At 42.5% G+C, this 22,810-nt stretch overlaps 1 long non-coding RNA gene across 1 annotated transcript; it reads right to left on the bottom strand.

Moving 5' to 3' along the window:
• Window positions 1–1,025: 1,025 nt before the first annotated feature.
• Window positions 1,026–21,092, bottom strand: LOC101938469 (uncharacterized). The gene is made up of 3 exons (XR_256035.3): window positions 20,956–21,092; window positions 3,147–3,347; window positions 1,026–2,472 (listed from the first exon to the last, which is right to left on the bottom strand). It is a non-coding gene; the product is annotated as an uncharacterized LOC101938469 (long non-coding RNA).
• Window positions 21,093–22,810: the final 1,718 nt, after the last annotated feature.

The following is a 22,810-nucleotide window of genomic DNA, read 5'->3' on the forward strand; positions in this document are numbered from 1 at the left end:
ATAATTATCTGTGAAGGGACTTGTTCCTAAGAGTTTGTTCTGATACCCTAGACCATTAAGAGTATAGTCTCCCAGCTTTCTGGGTCTCTGCTGGCTAGTCCTTGTCCTTATATAAACTCTCTAAGGTTGGATGTGGGCCTCCAGAAGTCTGGCCTTCTCCCTCCCTCCCTTAGACGGTAGGAGGGAAAGAAATGTCCTTTTTACTATTTCTCAGGAGCCTCACCCCCCTCTCCCTGTGGCAGGCCTCTGCATCTCTTCCTTGGGTGTTTCCATGCCAGGCTCCTGCTGGGGAACCTTCTTGAGATAGTCCCAGCCTCTCTGGCAACCATCCCTCTCTGCCTGAGTGGAAGCCTTTTAACCCAGCTGCTAGTCATCACTGAAACACAGCTGGGAAAATAATTGGTCTGTCCATTAACCCCTTTGTGGCTGCGTGCTATCCCTACCCTTTCTCCTTTTGTGCATCAGGTTATCTCACACTTTTCCTTCAAGTTCCTCCAAAAATCTCAATTTTTTTCCAGCAAACCTTGCATCATTGATCAACTCTTGCTTTTGCATCTTACCTCACATCCCTCTAATATACCTGACATTAGGATTTAAGGAGTGAAACAGTTCTGGAGTATAGCATATAAAATGCCTTGGGAGCTTTGGGAATGGAAGGCTGAATGTAAGTAATGATATTGTTAGAAATGCTGAAACCCAGACACACATTGGAAAACTGAGAAGTTTTCTTCTGAGAAATCCATTATCAATTTTGGATAATGATTTTCCCAGGTGTCACACATACAGCTCAGGAGGGTGAGGTGAGTTTCTGAAGACTACAAGTTTCTTATGTTCATAGCTATACAAATGCTAAACCAGCCTGTGTACAGGTCCTGAATATTGGCAGCTGTCTGGCAAATTCCCTTTGCTGCACACACACACAGGCAGTGTAGAACCTTTTATTTAGGCAGGGTAAATATTTGTACTTTTAAATGTACTTTATGTGAAGAAGACAATAGAGAGCATTCTAAGGAAAACTTATTCAGTGGTTTTATTTTCATTCATTTATTTATTTTTCCCAACATGTAAATATGAAGAAAACCCTCTATTTTACAAGTGTCTGTAGAAATGAGGCAGCATATTATCAGTGTAAAATAAAGATGAAGGAAAAAACCTTGTGCAATCCATTCTTTTGAAGATCAAATAAAAACATGGTTACACCCAGAGATTAATTATGAATAATTGGTTACTAATGCATTGGCAACATGCATATGAACTTTAATCCATGCAAATAAGGAAAGGAAAGGGGAAGGATTTTTTTCCATCTAAAAATGATCAGAGTCTTTCTGTGGATTTGCATAAAGTGATAGAGATGGATGAGAATCAGAGCAAAGTGGGTGACAATTTCAAGTGGACAGTGATGTTAGGTGCAGCACATGATGAACATATGGAAGTGGCAGGAATTTGCATCCAGGGCTCTGTATCATGCTATAGCAAACTTTCAATGCTCCTTATGTTCTTTCTATCTTATCCTGTGGTGATCCAGCTTGTTTTCAGCTTACAGCTCTATAGCTATAAAAATAGCACAATAAGTAACGCATAGAGAACAAACAGGTACTGGATCAGGGCCAGTTCAGTTAAGTCAGAGGGTCATCTGTTAAGTTATTCAGTTGGACCCATTGGCTCTGAGGCCCATGATTCATTGTATGATTTTTGCTCTCCAACCTGCCTCAAACTCTTATGCCAAATTAATAGGGGTTTCAGTCCCATGGGCAGGGGACATAATGTGTCCAGAACAGGAGTGTGTGTTAGGGAAGTAACGATTTCCTGTTAAACAGGAGAAAGGGGGAACCTGCAATGTATCTCAGCCATGACAGGGACAAAGATGGAGACATCCTGATGCCACAAGTGGCTCAATTTATTTCCTGACAACTTCTAATCTGAATGAAAGAGCTCATGCTCCCCAGGACAGCATTGGTGCATGAACAATAAACATCACATAAGCCTTTCAACCTGCACCTGCTGGGCTGGGGATCCCTGTGACCTGGGCCCCCCCCATCACACACAAGCTTGGCACCATTGTCTGAACTAGCCCTGATGATGAGTGATGGGCTGTAATTGCCTAGAGGGATTCTGATGACATCATAAACCACAAGAGTAAGCTCTGGATTCATGCCCTGCACAAACAACAGGTCCATGCTCAAAGCTGTTTCCTTACTGGACAACTTCAGTTACTGTCTGCTCCACACTTTTTTTTAGAATGACCACTGCAGGACCTTTTGCCTCCTATCTCTTACTCTAACAGCCACCTCTTCACCAGTGATTTTGTTCACAGCTCCGGCAGTGGGAATCCACAGTGACTGCTTTACTGACACCCTGTCCAGTGTTGAGATTGTTTTGAGATGGGTTACTATGCAGGAATATATCTTAAAGTTCTTATCAATGTGGAATGTTTGTGGACTTTAAACTCTCCCCTGCCTCTTTGCATTGGATCTGAAAGAGGAAAAGATGGATCAGATGATTATATTTCAAATCTGCACATTTCCATATTTAAAACTCAGCTAGATCCAGTAACTTGTGAAATAATGAATCATTGATTTACAGATACGGGTCAGATCTTAATACACAGACAAAAACATCCCCTCAAATCTATGCCGCCCTTTACTCCTCCCCCGTTTCAGTAGCTTCTTAGCAAAGCTTGCCAAATTTGTGAATGATTCTGTTATTGACCATCTTAAACAGTAAACAGGTTGAGAGATGAAGTCATACTGTTTATCACCTAGAAGAGGCTTAGAAAGAACAGCAAATGGAGCCATTTCCGCATTAAAGTGGCAACACTTTGGCTTCAGTATAATGCACATTCTGGGTGGAATCTGCAGATTTACCCTGTGCAGTCCCGCTGAAATTGCTGGGATTATATCAGCAAAGGATCTGGCTGAAAAACCTAGCATTCAGGTGCCACTGGCAGAAAATATTGAACTACTTTAATCAAACCCTGAGCAGTGCACCCGTGAGGGAATTTGGAGGGAGGAGGGATTGTTTCCTTGGAAATGCTTCAGCTATGATTCAACTCTGAGGGGAAAAAAATCTTCCCAAATTCATTGGGGGAGGAGGGGAGGAAATGTAACAACTTAGTTCTAGGGCAGAAAGTCAGTTAATTCACTGACCTTGATCACATATCCTTGTGTGTGATTTTTTTTTTAAATGTAAATGGAGAAATCCTTTGGACAGTTTGAGTATTGAAAGTGTCTCTATTGTAGTGCTGCTGCTGAGATCATGTTGTTGATCTTGTTTTACAGCAGTCCTGCCTGTTGTGCAGAGTACAGAATGTTCTCTTCTCTGAACTGAGGTTGAACTTCTCCAGCCCACTTTGGTTCAGGAACCACATAAATATATGGAAAGAGAGAGAGAAAGAGAGAGAGAGAACAACACCTCTTCCCCACACTCCCAAAAAAAGCCCAACCCCCAAAAGGTTTGATTTCATCAGAAGTATTTATTTTGGCTCTGTTTAAATTTACCAAAAAAAGCTAAACTATACAATGTTTTAAAGAACAAAATGCAACCTAGTTTCACAGAGGTGGATTAATAGGTTTTTTCCTTTAATTGTATCTGTTACTGCTAAGCATCTGGGTTTTGTTTTACTTTACCACATTTCCCCATATCACATTTCTGTTTCTTTTCTGAAGTAGGGAATTGAAAATGAGCCTCACTCTACCAGTGACGGAGAAGGGCTTTGCAGAACATAGCTTCCCCACAGCCACATTTTGTGAGGGGGTTTGATGGCAGCAATTCAGCTGCTATTTGAGTATTCATCCTAACATGGTGTAACTTTAAGGAGGGATCCCCAGGACTAGCTTTGCCCTTTGTTGGGTTATCGGTATTGATGCACCACATGGAAGGTGCACAAGCATCAGAAGAGCTAGAATAGTAGTTTTAACCTGCTGCAGCAGCTGCTGAACTGTAAATGAAGGCCTGCTGTTGTCAGCGTTCCATTGGAACCCTGGGATATTCATAAGGATGTTACAGGTCTATGGACCAGCACACTGTATAGCTATTCAGTGTGTTTGTAAGGGTACGTCTTCACTACCCGCCGGATTGGCAGGTAGTGATCGATCTATCGGGGATCGATTCATCGCGTCTCGTCTAGACGTGATAAATAGATCCCTGAATGCGCTCCCCGTCGACTCCGGAACGCCACCAGAGTGAGAGGCGGTAGCGGAGTTGACGGGGGAGCCGTGGCCGTCGATCCCGCGCCGTGAGGACCCGAGGTAAATCGATCTAAGATACGTCGAGTTCAGCTACACTATTCACGTAGCTGAAGTTGCGTATCTTAGATCGATCCCCCCTAGTGTAGACCAACCCTAAGAGGTTAATTTCAAAATAATGTGAGAAGCAATTCACTAAACAGAAGTACGGTAATTTTATGTTTAATTCAAATAGATCTGCATCAACCTTGGACTCACTAAAATCTCTGCCTGCCTCTCTGACATCTCAACATAGCTAAAAGAGAACGCCTAATCTCCCCTGCCCTCCCTCCCTCCCCCAAGTTTTTCTCACTACCTTCTTTCTCGATCACTGTGGGCAACATCCAGAGCTTAATTTGTAATGAAAGAGGTGCCGGGGCTCAAGCAATTAGGTGCTGGGGCTCAAGCAATTTTTTTACATTAATAACTGGTGCAGCAAGCCTAGAGGTGCCAGGGCTAGGAATTGCTAAGCCTAGGAGTGCTGGGGCTCAGCCCTGGCAAGTCTTGGCACAAATTAAGCACTGACAACACCATCATCTTGTCTGTCACTCAGACCCATGATGTACGTGTCATCTTTGACCTGAACATCTCTCTAGGTCCTTGCAGTCCGGCTGTGTCTAAGGGTATGCCTACACTTCAAGCTAGAGGTATAATTTCTAGCTGGAGTAGATATACCTGTGCTAGCTCTTATCAACCTAACATGCTAAAAATAGAGTGTAGCTACAATGGCACGAGGTGCTAGCTGCCCTGAGTATGCGCCTGTCCAAGATGTGTATTTGGGGCGGCTGGCCTCCCCTGCCACTCATGCTGCCTTTGGTAAACTCTATTTTTAGTATGATCGCTCAATCAGAGCTAGTGTGGGTATGTCTTCTCGAACAGGAAATTACACCTCCAGCTTGAAGCATAGGCATGCCCTAAATCTTTTGTTGATTCTTTCTGCATGATATCTTTAAGATACGGCCTTTCTTATTCATTACTAAAACTCTCTCTCCTCCAGGCTCAAATAATCTCACATCTCGATTACTGCACCATCCTTCTCTCTGGCTGGGACAAATGCAATCTTGCCACACTTATATCCATTTAGAATGCTGCTGCAAAGATCATTTTCCTCATCCATTGCTTTGACCATGTCACCTTTCTTTGCATCCTTCCACTGGCTCTCCCTTCTCTATCGCATCAACAATAAGCTGCTTGTATTCACTTGCAAGGCCTTTCAAGGGTCCCTCTGTACACCACCTACCATTTTTCACTTACAAATGAGGTGTTGATGGACCTCCAATGGACTCATGATGTCAGCCTCCACTGCCCACTTGTTAAATTTTTGGATAAACACCCTCCTTCTTTCTCCTGTGCTGCCCCACATGTTTGAGAGGTACTCCCCATAAACATTCATGAAATGTTTGTGTCACTGAATTGCACATTTCACTGAGAAAAGTTTCAGCCAAAAAAACTTCACCTAGTTCTAGCTGCAACTACCTTCAATGGTTCTCAGCCAGGTTCCCTTCCCAATCAGGAGATTCAGGTGGTTTTATTTGCTCAATTTTTGCCAAAGATAGTTTTCTTCTGACACCGTAGCTTGACAATGTGACACACACACAGGCCATGGAGCTGGGGTGTGCAAGGGGGAATGCGGTCCCCTGGGTCATGATCTGGCTACTTTTTGGTCTGCCACAGCCCACCTCAGGGCAAGTAATTTGCTGATGCCAGGGCCAGAAAGAGGGCAGTAGGGAAGGCCCCACCTGCATGCTGGGGCAAGAGCCCTATGGGCCCAGCCCTGCAAAACAGGAGTTGCTGTACTGTGAATGCAGTGCGGGCTTGCTCTCCAGCCCTCCCCTGGCTCCTCCCATCCCCCGGGGGCAGAACTGGACCCCCTCCCACCCATGCCTCCCCACTTTAAATGGTGCTCCACAGCCCCTGGGCGCACACAAGATAGCTGGAAAGAGAATGGTCTTTATTTCCAGTTTAGCTCTGGTCACATAAAATGGGTTAGGGCTACAAGGGGTTAATATTGGTGTCTCATGGTAGGGGTCAGGATCCACTGATGCCAGCAGTAGTGTTGCATTTGGGGTAGTGTCATCATTGCCACACTGCTGGCTATCACTGTTGCTGTGCCTAATGTCAGCCTGACATCACCAAGAGTGGCTGTTGAGCTGAGCAATTGTTTAGTGACTGTCTCTCTGCCTGCTTTGTTGGGGGCAGATCCCCAATCACAAAATAAATTATATGACACTATATTTGCAGCTAGATGGTTGCTATGGTGATGACAAGCTGATGCCACCCAAAGGAACTGTAACGATGGATGAGGTACTGTCTCGTGTTTATTACAATGTAAACAAAAAGACCTTTTTTAAAGTGGCGCCTGATGGGTAAGCCCTGAAAACAGTACTTTAAAACCTGAACAGCTTCTGTCTCTTGCCTCACCCCCTTGCCTCCTGTTTTAGCTTTCATTTAAATCCACTAACGTAAAATAAGGGAAAGGTTGTAAGAACTTTGTTATGGCTTGTGCTGCCATGGCTGGAGAGGAAGTGGCTGTGTACCAGCAGCAGCTCCTGACCGAAACAGACAGATTTTCTGGTATGCTAAAGCCACTGTGCTTTGCATGTGCGGTGCAAAATGGTTTTGGAGTGGCTGGAGACGGCCAGTAAAGAATCCCACCTTGTGAAGAATACACTCTACTGCTGTAAAGCTGTTGGTGGCAATTCTGCTGCCACCTGCATCAGCTGGCCCCCATCCTCCATGTAAGAGGAGGAATGGGGTGTGCTGGGGCGGAGCATGGGCAGGACAGGGTGTGGAAAAGAGTGTAGTGGAGCTGTGCTAGGTCTGATCCAATACTAATATAAGGTACGAGGGACCTTATGCCAGTGGCCTACGTTAGGGAGGATCCTGTGCAGCTTTATTTCCTCTGGGGCAATGTGTCCCTGAACCAGGGAGCCATAGCAAGCGGGCTGGAGCTCCCCCTCTCCACACCGCCTGAGCTGTGCTTGGAGTTAGTGGAGAATCGAGCTTTAAGCACTGTCTAGCCCTAATAGTATAAAAGTCCACTTCTATGACAGGGAATATAAGTATGACCCTGAAAAAATATATTGGGAAGTAAATGTGAATTCTTTTTTCTGTATTTGGGTCATATAATTGACAGTTTTATGAAAGCTTCTGATTTAATAAGAACCTGTCAGAACCTCTTATTAGTCCTTATTAAGTCTTATTCAGAACCTTTCCGGTGCTCACATCCATGCCCTCCAGCCATCGTTAGGCCTTAGTGTTAGGTTAGGATCCTTAGCCTTACTGACAGCATCTGCATCTGGGTGAAATCTCCTCTTCTTCTCCAAAGACAGACATGCCTCAGTTACGACCTATAACTTGGATAAGTAACAAGCTGGCCTCTGTACAATGAGCAGCATTATGGCAGTTAACTCTAGGCTAGAATGAAGCTCAAGTGTACCTGGAACCAGGCTATAATTAGATTTGGGTGAAGAAAGCATTTTCAGGTTCTAACTTCTGATCCCAAACAGGTTGAGGTCAGGGTTTGGTATCTGGGTTACAGGCTGAAACAGGACTAACTGCATGGCAAGCTCATGATATTTTGGACCAAAGGTGAATCTTGTGAAATTTGTCTACCATTTTGCATTTAAATCTTGTAAGAATAGCTGCTCTTGTGCATTTTTTTTTTTTTTTTGCCAACAGCTAATGTACATGTGGAAAATAGGCCCCCTCCAGTTTTGGATCCAATCCAGAACAAACACTGAAGGATAGGTTTGAATCTGGAGCTTGAATTTGGCCCCTCTTTCCCAAATTCTAACAGGTTTGGATTAGGGAATGTCTGCTTGGGTGCCTTGGGATGGTAGGGTCTCAGATCCATATGAAAATGGCAAACGAGATAAGCAGATAGATATGTCTTGTCAGCAGAGAGAGGGTGAATAACTTTGATGGGGGTCATGGCATAAATTGTGATGGTGGCTGGAAGAAGGTGGTGGTGTTTGTTTGTGAGTGGTATGTAAAGATGAGAGAAAGAAGTGAAAGTGTTGCTGTTCCTTGACTTCAGCAGGCAGATGGGTTGGGGGGACGGACAAGTTTTTCATCTGTATGTGGAAAGCAATGGAAGCTGAGAGCACTCAGCACCTCTCAGAATTGGATCCCACTCTCAGCAAAGGAGATCTTGGTACTGCAGGCTGAAAAGTAGACTGAATTGGAGGTGGGTCTGTGATTGGATGGCTTTCCTATATGTGGCCCTTGTATGGCTCATACTGAGAATTGTAGAATTATGATCTGAGATTTATAAAGGTGTCTCAGGAATGCATGTGTAGATAGGTCAAGGATACCAAAGGTGTTTGACAACATAAAGGTTGTCTGTGGAACCTTAATTTTGAATTTATTGATTTTTTTTTCTATATTCAGTTTTTCAAACTACAATAGTCTAATGAAGTTCTCCTTTATTATTGTTTATATTATACTATATTAACAAGTATTAACAAATACTTCCTATTTTCAAAAAGCCTTTGTTTTTATTCAAATGTTAATAAATTAAGAATGGCTGCATTACTTAAATATTTCTTTGATTAAGCCATATGAATAGGTTTGTTTCAGATTCTAATTAGCAATGCGTCACCTGAGGCAGGAAGTGCAAATTCTCTTCTACAGGCTCTTTAATTCCTAACATTTTCTCTCTTGACGTTGACATATAAATTGTCATCTGTACTCCCTGTTATCAGTGGGTCTTCTTAGGATGTCTGGGTCTGGGTATATTTCTTGAAACAGACCTACAGATCCAGAAGTGGTGGCAAGCAATGCTGGCAAAACCAGCATAATTTGGAATTTTGTTGAGACAGATTGTGCACTATTCCCAGAACCAGCAAAGGCCAACAGGAACTGCTGAGTGCTCAGCACTTCTGAAAAATCAAGGTACTTCTTCAGGTGCCTAAATATGGATTTAGGAACCTAATTTTAGAGTCCTAACTTTGTAAATCTTGGCACTGAGCTATGTGGCCTATGGAATTTATAAGCACTGTTGTCTGTGGGATTCTAAGCTTTTTGAGCCAGTAATGTAGTCAAGGGTAAATGTGGGTAAACAGAGTTTTCCCACTTCTCCTTTGGGGAATATGGAGTTTAGGCTAGTTTATCCACTTCTGCTTTTTTTAAAAAAATTTTAACCACACCACTGCTCTGAACTAAAGCTATTTGGCCAAAGGCATTTATAAACTATGATTTGTCTATCAAAATCCTATGGCTGAAAAGTGCTTCTTCCAATTAACCTGGAATTTAAAAAGAAAAAAAACAAAACAAATTCTCTTCTGACTAGAGATCAGATAGAAGTTATACCAGGCAGACATGATTTCCCGCCCCCCTCCTACCCTCCGCAACTAAGCTGGCCAAAACAAACCTTAAAATGGGTAGCAAGTTACCAGTTCCTACCATGCCTTGTTAATGACTTTGGATGGCATTAATTTTCATGGATACTTTTGGGATGGCTGCAGTGAAGTTTGAAGTAGTAGGAAGAATAGTTTCTGAAGGCCTGTTGTTGTTAATAATAATAATAATCATACTTAATACAAACCTCCCTTTTGCTCCTGCAATATTTGTACTCTCCAATAATTACAAGCACAATTTTGCATGATTCTTCATTTACAACCGCAAATAATTTCATGTAGTGGTCTCTTTGATTACACCCAGAAATAAAGATGACAGCTTAAAACCCTCATTTGCCCTTCCAAATAGTCCTACCCTTCAATAATTTGCAAAGGGAGGCTAAATTAAAGCCTTTTAGGCAATCGTGCCAAAAATTCCTGTATGAGCCAAATATCTGTAACAAATAGAACAAGTGACAAGGTAATCTTGGAAAAGTACAGGATGTTAAATGGATTTATGTTTAACTGATACATTTTTTTGCCCTCCCTGCCAAAGTCTCTCTTTAAACCTCAGAGATTTCTCCAATACTACACAAACGGGACAGACTGTGCTAAATACATACGTGCTGAGAAACACGGAGAATGGAAAGCCCTGCTCACTTAAAATACCACACGAAGACAAAAACAAGATACCAGGTCATTCACCCAAAGTGTGGATAATAAACAATACACGATGTGGGCACAAGCTGCTTTCAGAACACTCTTGAAACACTCTTGGGGCCTGAAAAAGAGCAGCATCCTTTGTGCCATGCTGGAATCTGATTCTCTTCTTTATCCTGTTGCTAGATGGGACAGTGAAAAGATAGAATCATGAAAGTCTAGTACTAAAAGTGCCATGATTTGTAACTGCAAATAAAATCCTAAATTGTAGAAAAGCCAGCCCTTTACCAGCAGTTCAGAACCTCAGTACACATTCCTCTCCTTTAAATCTGGGCCTTCTAAATTACCCTGGCTGGTGCAACCCCACTGAAGTTTATGGTTTTGCATTGGTATAACTCAGAGGAGACTGTAGCTTCCAGTGATTTTTTTTTGGATAAGACCAGAGGCTTTGAGAACAGATTATCACTTTAAAAACATTTGGTAATTTAAAGGGGTCCTATCAATTTAGAAGTCACACTTCTGTCTGCAAACATTTTTCCTACTGTTTGTTACAGGGAACAGCTACATTTACTACAAATAGAAGAGATTAGGAAAAAAGTTTTGGTGTTGTTTTTTCCCCAATTTGTTTACTGTGTGTAGCACCTAGATCAGTGGTTCCCAAACTGGGGTTCATGAACCCCTGGGGGTTTGCATAATGTTACAGGGGGTTCTCGGGAAAAAATTCCCTAATGGCGGATAAAGCTGTCCCTACAGACCCTGGGCAGCCTGGGGCCTGCAGCCTGGAGCCCTTGGACTTCCAAGAGCTAAGCAGATCAAAACAAGCATATCTATCACACTGAGGAGATTTAAACTTCAAGATGCCTTATAAGAAATGGAAAGAGAGGTGGATATTTTTTTGCTGTTTATAAAATGAAATAGGCAGCTAGTATTGTTTTTAAAATTATTATGAAGAACAAGTTTAAGCTTTGTTGTAACATGCATTGTTTGCCTAGACTGCTCAAGACCTGAATGCTTGTGAGGGGGAACTCTTTGAGTTGGCGTCTTAAATACCTTCATGCTGTTTCACATCTGATACTCCTTGATGAAACATAGGAGCTTTGTCTTATAACAGGCTTATTCAAAGTGATACAAGCTACAAAAGTGAGATCTTGGAAGAGTGTTGCCGTTTTCATAATGTAATAAAAATACTGTAATGATAAATAATAATTACTAATAAATAGTGTGTACTAAGCATGTCATAAAAAACAAATTTTATATTTCCAAGATCACTGCTTTTATAATTTATACTCAGGTAAAGAAGAAAATCCCTGGAAATATTCATTTTTAGGAGGAGGTTTGCGAGACTTGACATTTTAGTGAAAGGGGTTCAAGGTTGTTAAAGTTTGGGAACCACTGACCTAGATTATAGTCAGTTTGACTAGTTTCTGTGTATAGTCTGTTAGTCAGTTTCCCTTTTTGAGGGTCTTTCACGCAACAGGGGAGGAAATTTTTTATTTAAGACGTAAAATTGCAAAAATGGTCAGGGGGAACTCTGGAGCAATTAGGGTCTTCAAAACTAATTTAAAATAATTTTTAAAAACTGATACATTTCAAGTTGACAGTGTCTCTTTAAAATTGGTGTACCTAGTTACCTACATAAAGAAATACATTGGGCCTGATTCTGGGGAATCTCACTGAAATTAGGATAACTCCTCAGCAATTAAATGAGCTATATGTTGTGCAGAAAGTGTAAGTGAGAGGAGAATTGGGTCTGTTGCCTTTCATATTTCTGGCAATGTGCTAAATCCATCATAGCTATTCTTTATCTCTCTTTCCATGTTTCTGTTACCAGTGTTTTTGTTTCAGATGACATCTGAGCATTTTGCTCTCTGTGTGAACTATCTCTATGTGAACAATCACTCAGTTGATAAACACACTGTCAAAATTTACATATCCTTATCAGAGGCTCATCTGAATGCTGTGTCACCATTTCATTGATACAAGTGTGCCAGAAGGTGATCTTTTAATATTTAACTGACTTGAAGATAACCATTTCCAAAGGATTCTCAGACTATAGTAAAAAAGATTCTTAACAGAAAATATAACCAGTTATCAGACTGGCTAGGCTTGGAGCTTTGTCAGATAGCCTGATATTGCCCTCACCTTTGGCCTTACCTTGAAATGCCTCAATTAAATAAACCTGGAGGTGGAGTGAAAAAATAAATAAATTCATTATTGGTAGGGTCGGTAGCATTGCCTATTATTAAGGTTGCTAGCACTTCCGATTACAAGATCATGTTTTCAGCTGCTTATAGATTTGCCAAACTTTAACCATTTCCCAAATATTCCCTGCTGGATATTTGCCTGAGGCTGCATTTGTCTGGAAAATTTCATCCAAAATGGTTCAGCCATTTTTCAGAAAGAGGCTAAGGAAAAATATGTTTCGCCAACTTTAAAAGATTCTGGTGACCCTTTTGTTGAAAATCTCTAGCACCCCTATGCTTTGGATCAGAGACTTGAAATTTGGTGCAGGGCCTTTGTGCCAGGGATGTGCCTTTTGCTATCTCTGGGAAAATCAGCCCAAATTTTGGTCAAGTTATAAGCTTTACACACAAAAGAAACCCAAACAAAAACACAGTTTGCAAATGCTCAGTACAGGCTTTGATTTTAGCAGCTAAGATGTCGTGTGCATTGGGCATGCTCCCCGTCTAGGGCTGAGCAGAACTTTCTTTGCAGTTGTAGCTCTGAGCTGCTGCAGGCTATGGGCTCCAGGGAGATGGTCTCCTGCGCTCTCAATGACCCCCTGCTGGGCCAGGCAACATGGAGGAGGAAGCTGCCTGATTCAAATACAGAGGGGATCAAAGTCGAATGGGCTATGGAGTGGGAGGAGATTGGGACAAGGTGCCTGGGGTGGGTGGTGGTGGAAACTGGGACTGGAGGCTGGGAAAGAGAGAACTGGGACTGGGAAGGAGAGTGCATTTGGCTGAGCAAGGAGACCGGGGCTGGGAGCCACAGAGTTGGGCTGAGAGTCACTAGATGCAAGCCCTCAAAAGTTAGGAAATGCCAGAATTAAGATTGCCTGTGTAACTTTCATCTGGCCCTGATGTGTGCATGCATTATAAACTGTCTTTAATCACATGCTAACATATTATTTTTCCCACAAGACCCCTGCCTCATTCAGTGCACATGATGATGGGCTTGCTATGGGTATGAATCAGGATTGGATAGTGACAGAAACTGTTGTCTATCCCCTATCCCATTTGTCGCAGAAGTTGGAAGGCATGTAGTGAATGAGGCCACAGGTGCCGACTTTTCAAAATGCCCCTGCTCTACTCCTTCCCCCAAGGCCCCACCCCTGCCCTGCTACTTCCCACCCAAGCTCCATCCCCGTCCCGCCTCTTCCCACCCAGTTCCGCCCTCTCCCCTGAGTGTGCCACATCCTTGCTCCTCCCCCATCCCTCCCAGTAGGGTGACCAGATGAGATGAAGAAAATATTGGGACACGGGGGGGGCAAAAAACAAACAAAAAAAAGCCGAGTGATCGCGGCGGCGCAAAATATTGGGACAAAAATTTATCGGGACATCTGGTCACCCTACCTTCCAGCCTCCTGTATGCTGCGAAACAGCTGTTCACGGCAGGCAGGAGGTTTTGGGAGGGAAGGGGAGGCGCCACTGGCGAGTGGGAGGCCCTGGAGGGGGTGGGGGAGCTGATAGTGGGCTGATGGTGGGTGCTCAGCACTCACTATTTTTCCCCATGGGTGCTCCAGCCCCAGAGCACCCACGGAGTTGGTGCCTATGAATGAGGCAGAGGCTTGCAGGAAGAGAATGCTGCCCTGGAGAATTGGATTCTACCGCTACCTCTGCCACAGAGTTCCTGTGTGATGCTGGGCTAGTCACTTATACCAAACTTTTCACCATGCGAGAGGATCACTAATTGCATGTTCATCATTTTCTCACATAGTCTCATTTACAGAAGTGCTGAGCACTCAAAGGTGCAACTGAAGTCAACGGGAGCTGTGCTTTGAACATATAAAGTGCTACGTAATACTAAATCAGATCCTAGGCATTTCAAAATGAGCACTCAAATCAGTGGATATCTCTGCATCTTAGTTCCCCCTTTGTAAAATGTAGATAATACATTTCCTCTTCACAGGGTTTTTGTGAAAATAAATTCATGAATGTTTGTGAAGCTTTTGGATATCATTGTGATGAGTGCCATAGAAAAGGCCATGAGGATATTAGTAATTCTATCTTCAGAGCAGGGTTTGAGTAGTGTGTAGTAAATAAGGCATAGGGTCATACATTTTTCCTTGTTGTTCAAACAAAATACAGAATAGCTGCTCATTAGGTGAGCACAGTCCATTTTGTGCATGGAATGAGGCAAGGGTCCTATGGAAAAAAATAGTATATATCATGTAATTAAACACTGTTTCATAATGCATATGCACAAGGGGGCCAAATTAAGATTGCACAGGCATATTTAATTTTGGTATTTCCTGATTTTTGAGTTGCTTTAGTGTGTGTGTAATATGAAATAGCACCGGCACAACTCATTATCCCAAATCATTTTGAACTGCCAAAAGCAGGATACCAGGAAACCAAGTATTGCAATTGTATCTGGGGTGTTCAGGGACAGGAAATCAAGCAGCCTCTTTGTTACTGCTCATTTTACTGCTTCATTTCTTAAAAGATTTTACAGCTGTCTAGGAAACCGTGGACTGTTCATACTAAAACAGGGTTGTTGTGCTGGCCCTTTTGTAGAGTTAAACAAATAATAGAAAAAGTTCCACAAATTTGTTTAAATTTTTCAAATAATTTGCTTTAACTGCTTGTGATCATTTTGTGTTTTTTTGTAACTGAGCCTGCTTGGAGACTTTCATTGCTAAAAGCCTTTATCACTTGAGCTAAAGGACTAAAGGGCCAGATTTTTAAAGATCTTTAGGCCCCTGAAGTCGAAGATAGGCACATACTGGGATTTTCAAAAGCTCCTAAGTGATTAACTCCCATGGATACCTGTTTACATCTTTAAGGGCATAATGGCCTTTAAAAATCTGTGCCCAACTGCTACTGCTTCCGGTGAGGGCAGATTTATAAACCTTTTATATGGTCTGGCAGGGCCGGCTCCAGCTTTTCTGCTGCCCCAAGCGGCAAAAAAAAAAAAAGAGAGAGATGAGCGGCGGCACTTCGGCGGCAACTCAATCACGCCGCTTCTTCGGCGGCAATTCGGCGGCGGGTCCTCCCTTTCTTCCTCTTCGGCAATTCGGTGGCAGCTCAAAGAGGAAAAGAGGGAATGAGGGACTCCCCGCCGAATTCCCGCCGAGGACCCGGACGTACTGCCCTGATACCGGACGGAGTGCCGCCCCTTTGAATTGGCTGCCCCAAGCACCAGCTTCCTATGCTGGTGCCTGGAGACCAGAAGGGGAATAAGACTCTGACTTTCTTAGTGTACCTTATATTTGATTTCCATGAATATACAAGCAAGTGAGGTTATTTTAGATATTATTTGAAACAGACAGTCTTAAGTGACAATTGCAGAGTAAGAACATAAGAACGGCCATACCGGGTCAGACCAAAGGTCCATCTAGCCCAGTATCCTGTCTTCTGACAGTGGCCAATGCCAGGTGCCCCAGAGGGAGTGAACCTAACAGGCAATGATCAAGTGAGCTCTCTCCTGCCATCCATCTCCATCCTCTGACAAACAGAGGCTAGGGACCCCATTCCTTACCCATCCTGGCTAATAGCCATTAATGGACTTAACCACCATGAATTTATCCAGTTCTCTTTAAAACGCTGTTATAGTCCTAGCCTTCACAACCTCCTCAGGTAAGGAGTTTCACAAGTTGACTGTGCGCTGCGTGAAGAAGAACTTCCTTTTATTTGTTTTAAACCTGCTGCCTATTAATTTCATTTGGTGACCCCTAGTTCTTGTATTATGGGAATAAGTAAATAACTTTTCCTTATCCACTTTCTCCACATCACTCATGATTTTATATACCTCTATCATATCCCCCCTTAGTCTCCTCTTTTCCAAGCTGAAGAGTCCTAGCCTCTTTAATCTCTCCTCATATGGGACCCATTCCAAACTCCTAATCATTTTAGTTGCCCTTTTCTGAACCTTTTCTAGTGCCAGTGTATCTTTTTTTGAGATGAGGAGACCACATCCATATGCAGTATTCGAGATGTGGGCGTACCATTGATTTATATAAGGGCAATAATATATTCTCAGTCTTATTCTCTATCCCCTTTTTAATGATTCCTAACATCCTGTTTGCTTTTTTGACTGGCTCTGCACACTGCATGGACATCTTCAGAGAACTATCCACGATGACTCCAAGATCTTTTTCCTGACTCGTTGTAGCTAAATTAGCCCCCATCATATTGTATGTATAGTTGGGGTTATTTTTTCCAATGTGCATTACTTTACATTTATCCACATTAAATTTCATTTGCCATTTTGTTGCCCAATCACTTAGTTTTGTGAGATCTTTTTGAAGTTCTTCACAGTCTGCTTTGGTCTTAACTATCTTGAGCAGTTTAGTATCATTTGCAAACTTTGCCACCTCACTGTTTACCCCTTTCTCCAGATCATTTATGAATAAGTTGAATAGGATTGGTCTGAGGATTGACCCTTGGGGAACACCACTAGTTACCCCTCTCCATTCTGAGAATTTACCATTAATTCCTACCCTTTGTTCCCTGTCTTTTAACCAGTTCTCAATCCATGAAAGGACCTTCCCTTTTATCCATGACAGCTTAATTTACGTAAGAGCCTTTGGTGAGGGACCTTGTCAAAGGCTTTCTGGAAATCTAAGTACACTATGTCCACTGGATCCCCCTTGTCTACATGTTTGTTGACCCCTTCAAAGAACTCTAATAGATTAGTAAGATACGATTTTCCCTTTACAGAAACCATGTTGACTATTGCTCAACAGTTTGTTTTTCTATGTGTCTGACAATTTTATTCTTAACTATTGTTTCGACTAATTTGCCCGGTACTGACGTTAGACTTACCGGTCTGTAATTGCCGGGATCACCTAATATTAGTATTCACATAATATTAATTTCAAATTTGTATTTGCAGTTATTCTCACCAGAAACCTGAATCTGAATTACTCCAGTCAAGGGAACATAAACATACCACATGACCTGTGTGTGTAGCTTGAATTGCAAATACAACTGCCTTGCAAACAATGTAAAGAAATACAAGTATTTGCTGAAATTATGTGACAAATAATTCCAAACAATGAAATTGGAGTAAATCACAATCTGTTCATGGACAATTTGTCAACATCCATCAAATAAATTACTGTAGTCATTTGTACTGTAGTACAAATTATTTGCCACTTCTAATAAGGAGTGTCAACTATATAAAGAGTTAGGGAGTCCTTAAAATCTGAGATCCCATGCAGATGTTACTGATGGCGAGTGATCATACTCTCTCTTGATTATTTCCAGGCTTTCCAATGGTGGTATTTTTTTACCATTCAGACTATAATAAACTATGTTGTCACATTGTCTGCTTTGGTTTCTGCAAAGTCAGTGTAGAAAAAAAAAGTTAGTAAATACTTAGGTATTGCAACACTTAGATATCATTGGTGGGAGGAGATGGAGTTGACGGTATTTCGAAATAATTTTTCTAACATGTAAATAATAACCCTCAGGGAAGAGTTGCCACATCTGAGCATATGATGATGTTTTCAGGTGGTATCTGTACAGAAAATGCTACAAACCTCATAAAACCACATGACCATAAGCATATCGGATACACCATGTGGCTGATGACTGTCAGAACACGGTTAGCCAGCTTTGTGGCCTATGAAATGCTGAACACAACCATACTTTCTGTGCATCTAAGTCCAGGCAAATCTAAGCTAAGAAAGACATTCAGCAATCTGTTTAAAGATGCCCTGTAATACCATGTTTATAGAGGTGTTTCATATTAGAGACCTTGCAAACCAAATATATCTTAATCAACAGCATGGTAGGAAACTGACTTCAAAGACAGCCTCTGACCCAAACATACTGGAGTTATGGGACTCTAATTGCAAAGAAAAGCTAATATGTTGCTTTCAGGATGTATCCCCAAGCCAGAACTTTATTCAAATCTTAGCCCTTTCACTACTGTTCTCCATTTCCGCATCTGCTCTTGGAAGCTATGCTTCTCCTCTGAAACGCTGCCATGTCAAGGGACACATACCGGCTACATGGGACAGTAGTTGTTTGTGGTGTATTTTTCTTGACGTACCAGCTTCTTCAGGCGGCAACACCCATGTGGGAGAATATGTAACAAATGGAATTTGAACTTTTGAGTACTCACCCAGTTGGATCCCTTAGCAGCCTACTTAAGTCTCAGTTTAACATAGGCAGCACTTTATACCATGCTTTAGTCATTGTATAATAGAGATGTCATGCATGTGTGTTTGATATATGTGAACAATGATGGTGCGGTGTATGCCAACAGGTAGTTGCTTTAGTTTTACTTCAGGAGTTGTGGGTGATCAGCACCTCATAAAACCAGGTCGCTATTATTTAGGTGCTTGACTTTAGGTTTGAAAATTTTGGCCTCAGTAATACAATATTTATTTTATGTCCATAGCACCTTGATGCAGTGAAAAAACAGCTGGGACTGGAAATAAGAAGGAATTGTAACTCCTACTTAATGCCAAATTCTGGTTACACCGTCAAGTTTACTGGGGTTGCATAGCTATAAGCAAGGGAAGCATTTGTCCCTAAATGTCTCTAACAGGCTGGCAGGATCTCTGACCTTGCACAGAGATTGAGTGCTGTTGACCCATGCTGTTGGCCTGAGTTATAACCTTGAATAAAGCTGTGGAGTAACTCCTGCTGACTCACTGGGACAGGTGCAGCTTGTAAACCTCAAGCATATAAGAGAAGTGGGAAAAGATCAGGAGGGTGTGCAGGAAAACCTAAGAAAAACTAGGCTTAGAGGTTAAATGTTTACATCCTTTTGCTCTTATTTGAGGTACCCATAAGACCAAATCCCAGGAAGGATATGAATTTGACCTTAGATCTTACTTGGGTCTGGATGGGAATTTCAGAAGGCCAGACTAGATGAGTAAAACGGCTTTTCAGATAGCACACTGCACTGCTAACTTGATGAGATATGGAATGGTGAGTTTATTTATAGGACCAAATTTTGTTCCCAGTTACAGGGGTATCCACTCTGAGTAATTCAGGTGGCTTCAATAGCATTACTCCAAGTTGATTCCAGTTTAACTAAGAAGAGTGTTTAGCCTTTAAAATTGTTTTCCTCACTTCTGTATTTTTGTCTTTGGTCTGTTCAGAGGGTAGGAACATCAATGTCTTGTTCTCTGCATCACGATAATTGTTTACCATAAGTTCATCACTTATGCAGAAAAACCTTAAGAAATAAAATATTGCCCCCTCTCACTGCATTAGTATCAGATGCTAAACTTCACCAGGATTACTATTTATTGCTTTATTATTTGCACTGGGGTAATGCTTGGATACCTCAGCCCCAGAAGTGCTGGTTCTGTTTCTGCTCCCAGTTAAATCTATGACTAATCTCCCATTGACTGCAGTGAAAACAGGAGCAGGCTATATAGGATGTAACAAGTGTTGCTTGTTTAATGGGTTTATGCATTTTATTTGCATACTATATATTTTTTTGTTTTTTATTATTCTGAATGCACCAAAAAGGAACCAAAGCAGGGGGTGGAGGGGAAATTTAATAAAAAAACAAACAAACAAAAACCCTTGGGCTCAGATTCTCTGTAAGGAATAGGGGACCTTACAAGTACTAGAAGCTCCAGCTCTGTGGCAGCCCTCCAGGTGGGCTGCCTGGGAGCTCTGGCACCTTGGCAGCCTACCAGGTGGGCTGGCATGGGGCCTAGAAGCCCTTGGAAGTGAGCAAGCAGATGAGACAGGCTTCCACCGGAAATCTTCCTGGCTTCCATTCATAATTTTGATGGAAATAAGACACATTCCTGTAGAATGTCTCAATTCTGCTGAATCAGCATTTTCCAATGGACCCATAGACTGGAAGGCCAGAAGATCACGATGGTCCCATCTAGTCTGATCTCCTGCACATTACAGGCCACAGAACCTCACCCACCCACTCTTGAAATAGACCCATAACCTCTGGCTGAGTTACTGAAGTCCTCAGATCCTGGTTTAAAGACTTCAATTTATACAGTAATCACCATTTACACTAGTTTAAACCTGCACAGGCAGAGGAAGATGAAAACTGTTCCACTAGAGAATTGCCAACCAGCTCTAATCATAATGCATATGTGCAAAGTGGCCAAATTCGGATTACACAGGCGCCATTATTATTCTTTCACCTCATTCTTGGAAACAGCTAATCCATTTTGGCTGAAATTTTCCAAAAAACTTCAGCCTGAGGCAGACAGTGTGGAAAATTCAAGGTTTTAAAACAGTTAAAGTTATAAACAATACAAACAGGGTCTTATAAATGGAAGTGGTGGGCAACCTTAATAGTAGGTGATGCTATCAACCTTGCCTATAAATTATAGTTAAAATTGGTAATAAATGACCCTTGGGCAGTGATGCTATTATTGAAAGTACACTTGGTTATGGAGTGAAAGATGAAAATTGTGAAGAATGTGGAAAATGGAAATAGATCAAACATCCAATACTTTCCTTTTAAAGCTCTGGCTTCCACCCCTTAGCATTTGTAATTCTAATTACAGCACACTGCTAACAAGGTTCACCTGGAGCAGCTCAGAAATGTTAGGGTTACACCATTCCTACCTTATTGCAACACTTTCTTTTCACAGAAACATCTCAGCCCATTCTGCAGTTCCTATCCACTCCCCTCTTGTCTTCATGAGTATTGCTTCTTCATCCCATTTCTCTGTCCCCCCACACCCGCAAGCTGGCAAACAACGTCTCTACTGTGCACTGTCAGTATTCTGCTGCAGCTTATCTTGTGCATTGTCCAGCACTGTTAGAGCTGCTGCTAACTGTGTGCCAGCTGACCATATGCTGCTCCTCAGGGCCTTCCTGATTACTAGTTATGCCACGTTGCTTCTGCTTCCCCACCTGCGTCTCTAATGGGGTGATTGCTAGGGTTGCCAGGTGTCTTGTTTTCGACTGGAACACCCAGTCAAAAAGGAACCCTATTGGCTCTGCTGACTGGGCCGCTAAAAGTCCGGTTGGCGGTGCAGTGGGGCTAAGGCAGGCTCCCTACCTACCCTGGCTTCGTGCAGCTCCCGGAAGTGGCTGGCATGTCTGGTTCCTATGTGCAGGGGCATCCCCGGGGGCTCCACGCACTCTCACCCTGAGCGCCAGTTCCGTAACTCCCATTGGCCAGGAACTGTGGCCAAATAGGAGCTGCGGGGTTGGCACCTGGGAGCATGTGCACAGAGCCCCCTGGCTCCTCCGCTTAGCCATGCCAGCTGCTTCTGGGAGCTGCCTGAAGTAAGTGCTGCCTGGCCGGAGCCCACACCCCGAACCTCTGCCCCAGCCCGGTGAAGATGAGGGAAAGCAAGCGATGGAGGGAGGGGGGTGGAGAGGGTAGGGGTGGGGCAGGGAGCAGGGCAAAGGTGTTCAGTTTTATGTGATTAGAAAGTTGGCAACCCTAGTGATTGCAGTCAGTGTAGAGGCTGCTCTTTCTATATCGGGGTAGAGGAAGCCTCAAAATTGTGTGCTAGGCCTGGGCCTATTGGTTCATTCAGCCCTGTCTTTAAGCACCCCAACTTCATTATTTGGAGCCAGATAAATGTGCCCTTGCAGCTGTATTTCAGAGGAGAAACAGTGACATCCAGTGGCCACTCAGACAAAATGTCTGTAGGTTGTGAATGCAGTGTAGTTGTAGTTGTGTTGGTCCCAGGATATTAGAGAGACAAGGTGGGTGAGGTAATATCTTTTATTGGACCAATTTCTGTTGGTGAAAGAGACAAGCTTTTGAGCCACACAGAGTATTTCTTCCTGAAGATATTATTCATCCACATTGCCTCTCTAGTGTGTAGTGAAAGCTGTCAAGGATTGAGGAACTCAAGAAGGAGCTGCCAAAAATAGGTTATTGGGCAACTTGATGGCAGATGAAATTCAGTGCAGAGAAATGCAAAGTAAGGTGTGAAATCTCCTACTTGAGTACCACTCTGATGATTAGTTCTTAACTTGCCAAATTCTAGCTCTGTGAGCCTGGCCTTTAAACTGTCTGATGAAGACCCAGAATAAGGGCCGGGGAAGAATTTAACAGATGAAGGAAGTTTGAAATACTGATATTCATTTCTCTAACATGCATAGTACAATATTTTCCCATAATGTCTGTTTAATGGTTCAGCATTTTTTATGCCAGTAATCCTCATTATTATATAGTCAGGTTTGTGTTGAAATGACATAAATAAAGCTCTGAAATGACACATACAATTAGTTATACTTAACTGGCATAGCCCTCAGAGACAAGATCTAGCAGTCCTGACTCATGGACGGCTATACTCAATGCACTGCAGCGCTCAAAAATGTGTTTAGGACTCAAGGATCTATCAAGAAGGGAATAGAACATACCAGAGGAAAAGTTTCAGTGGCTTTTTATATATATACGAGGATTCATCCATTCCTTCAGGTGTGACCACCATACACCAAAAGTTGTCTTTAAAAA

The sequence above is a fragment of the Chrysemys picta genome, chromosome 6 (genome assembly GCF_011386835.1).
Source record: "Chrysemys picta bellii isolate R12L10 chromosome 6, ASM1138683v2, whole genome shotgun sequence".
Classification (NCBI taxonomy): Eukaryota; Metazoa; Chordata; order Testudines; family Emydidae; genus Chrysemys; species Chrysemys picta.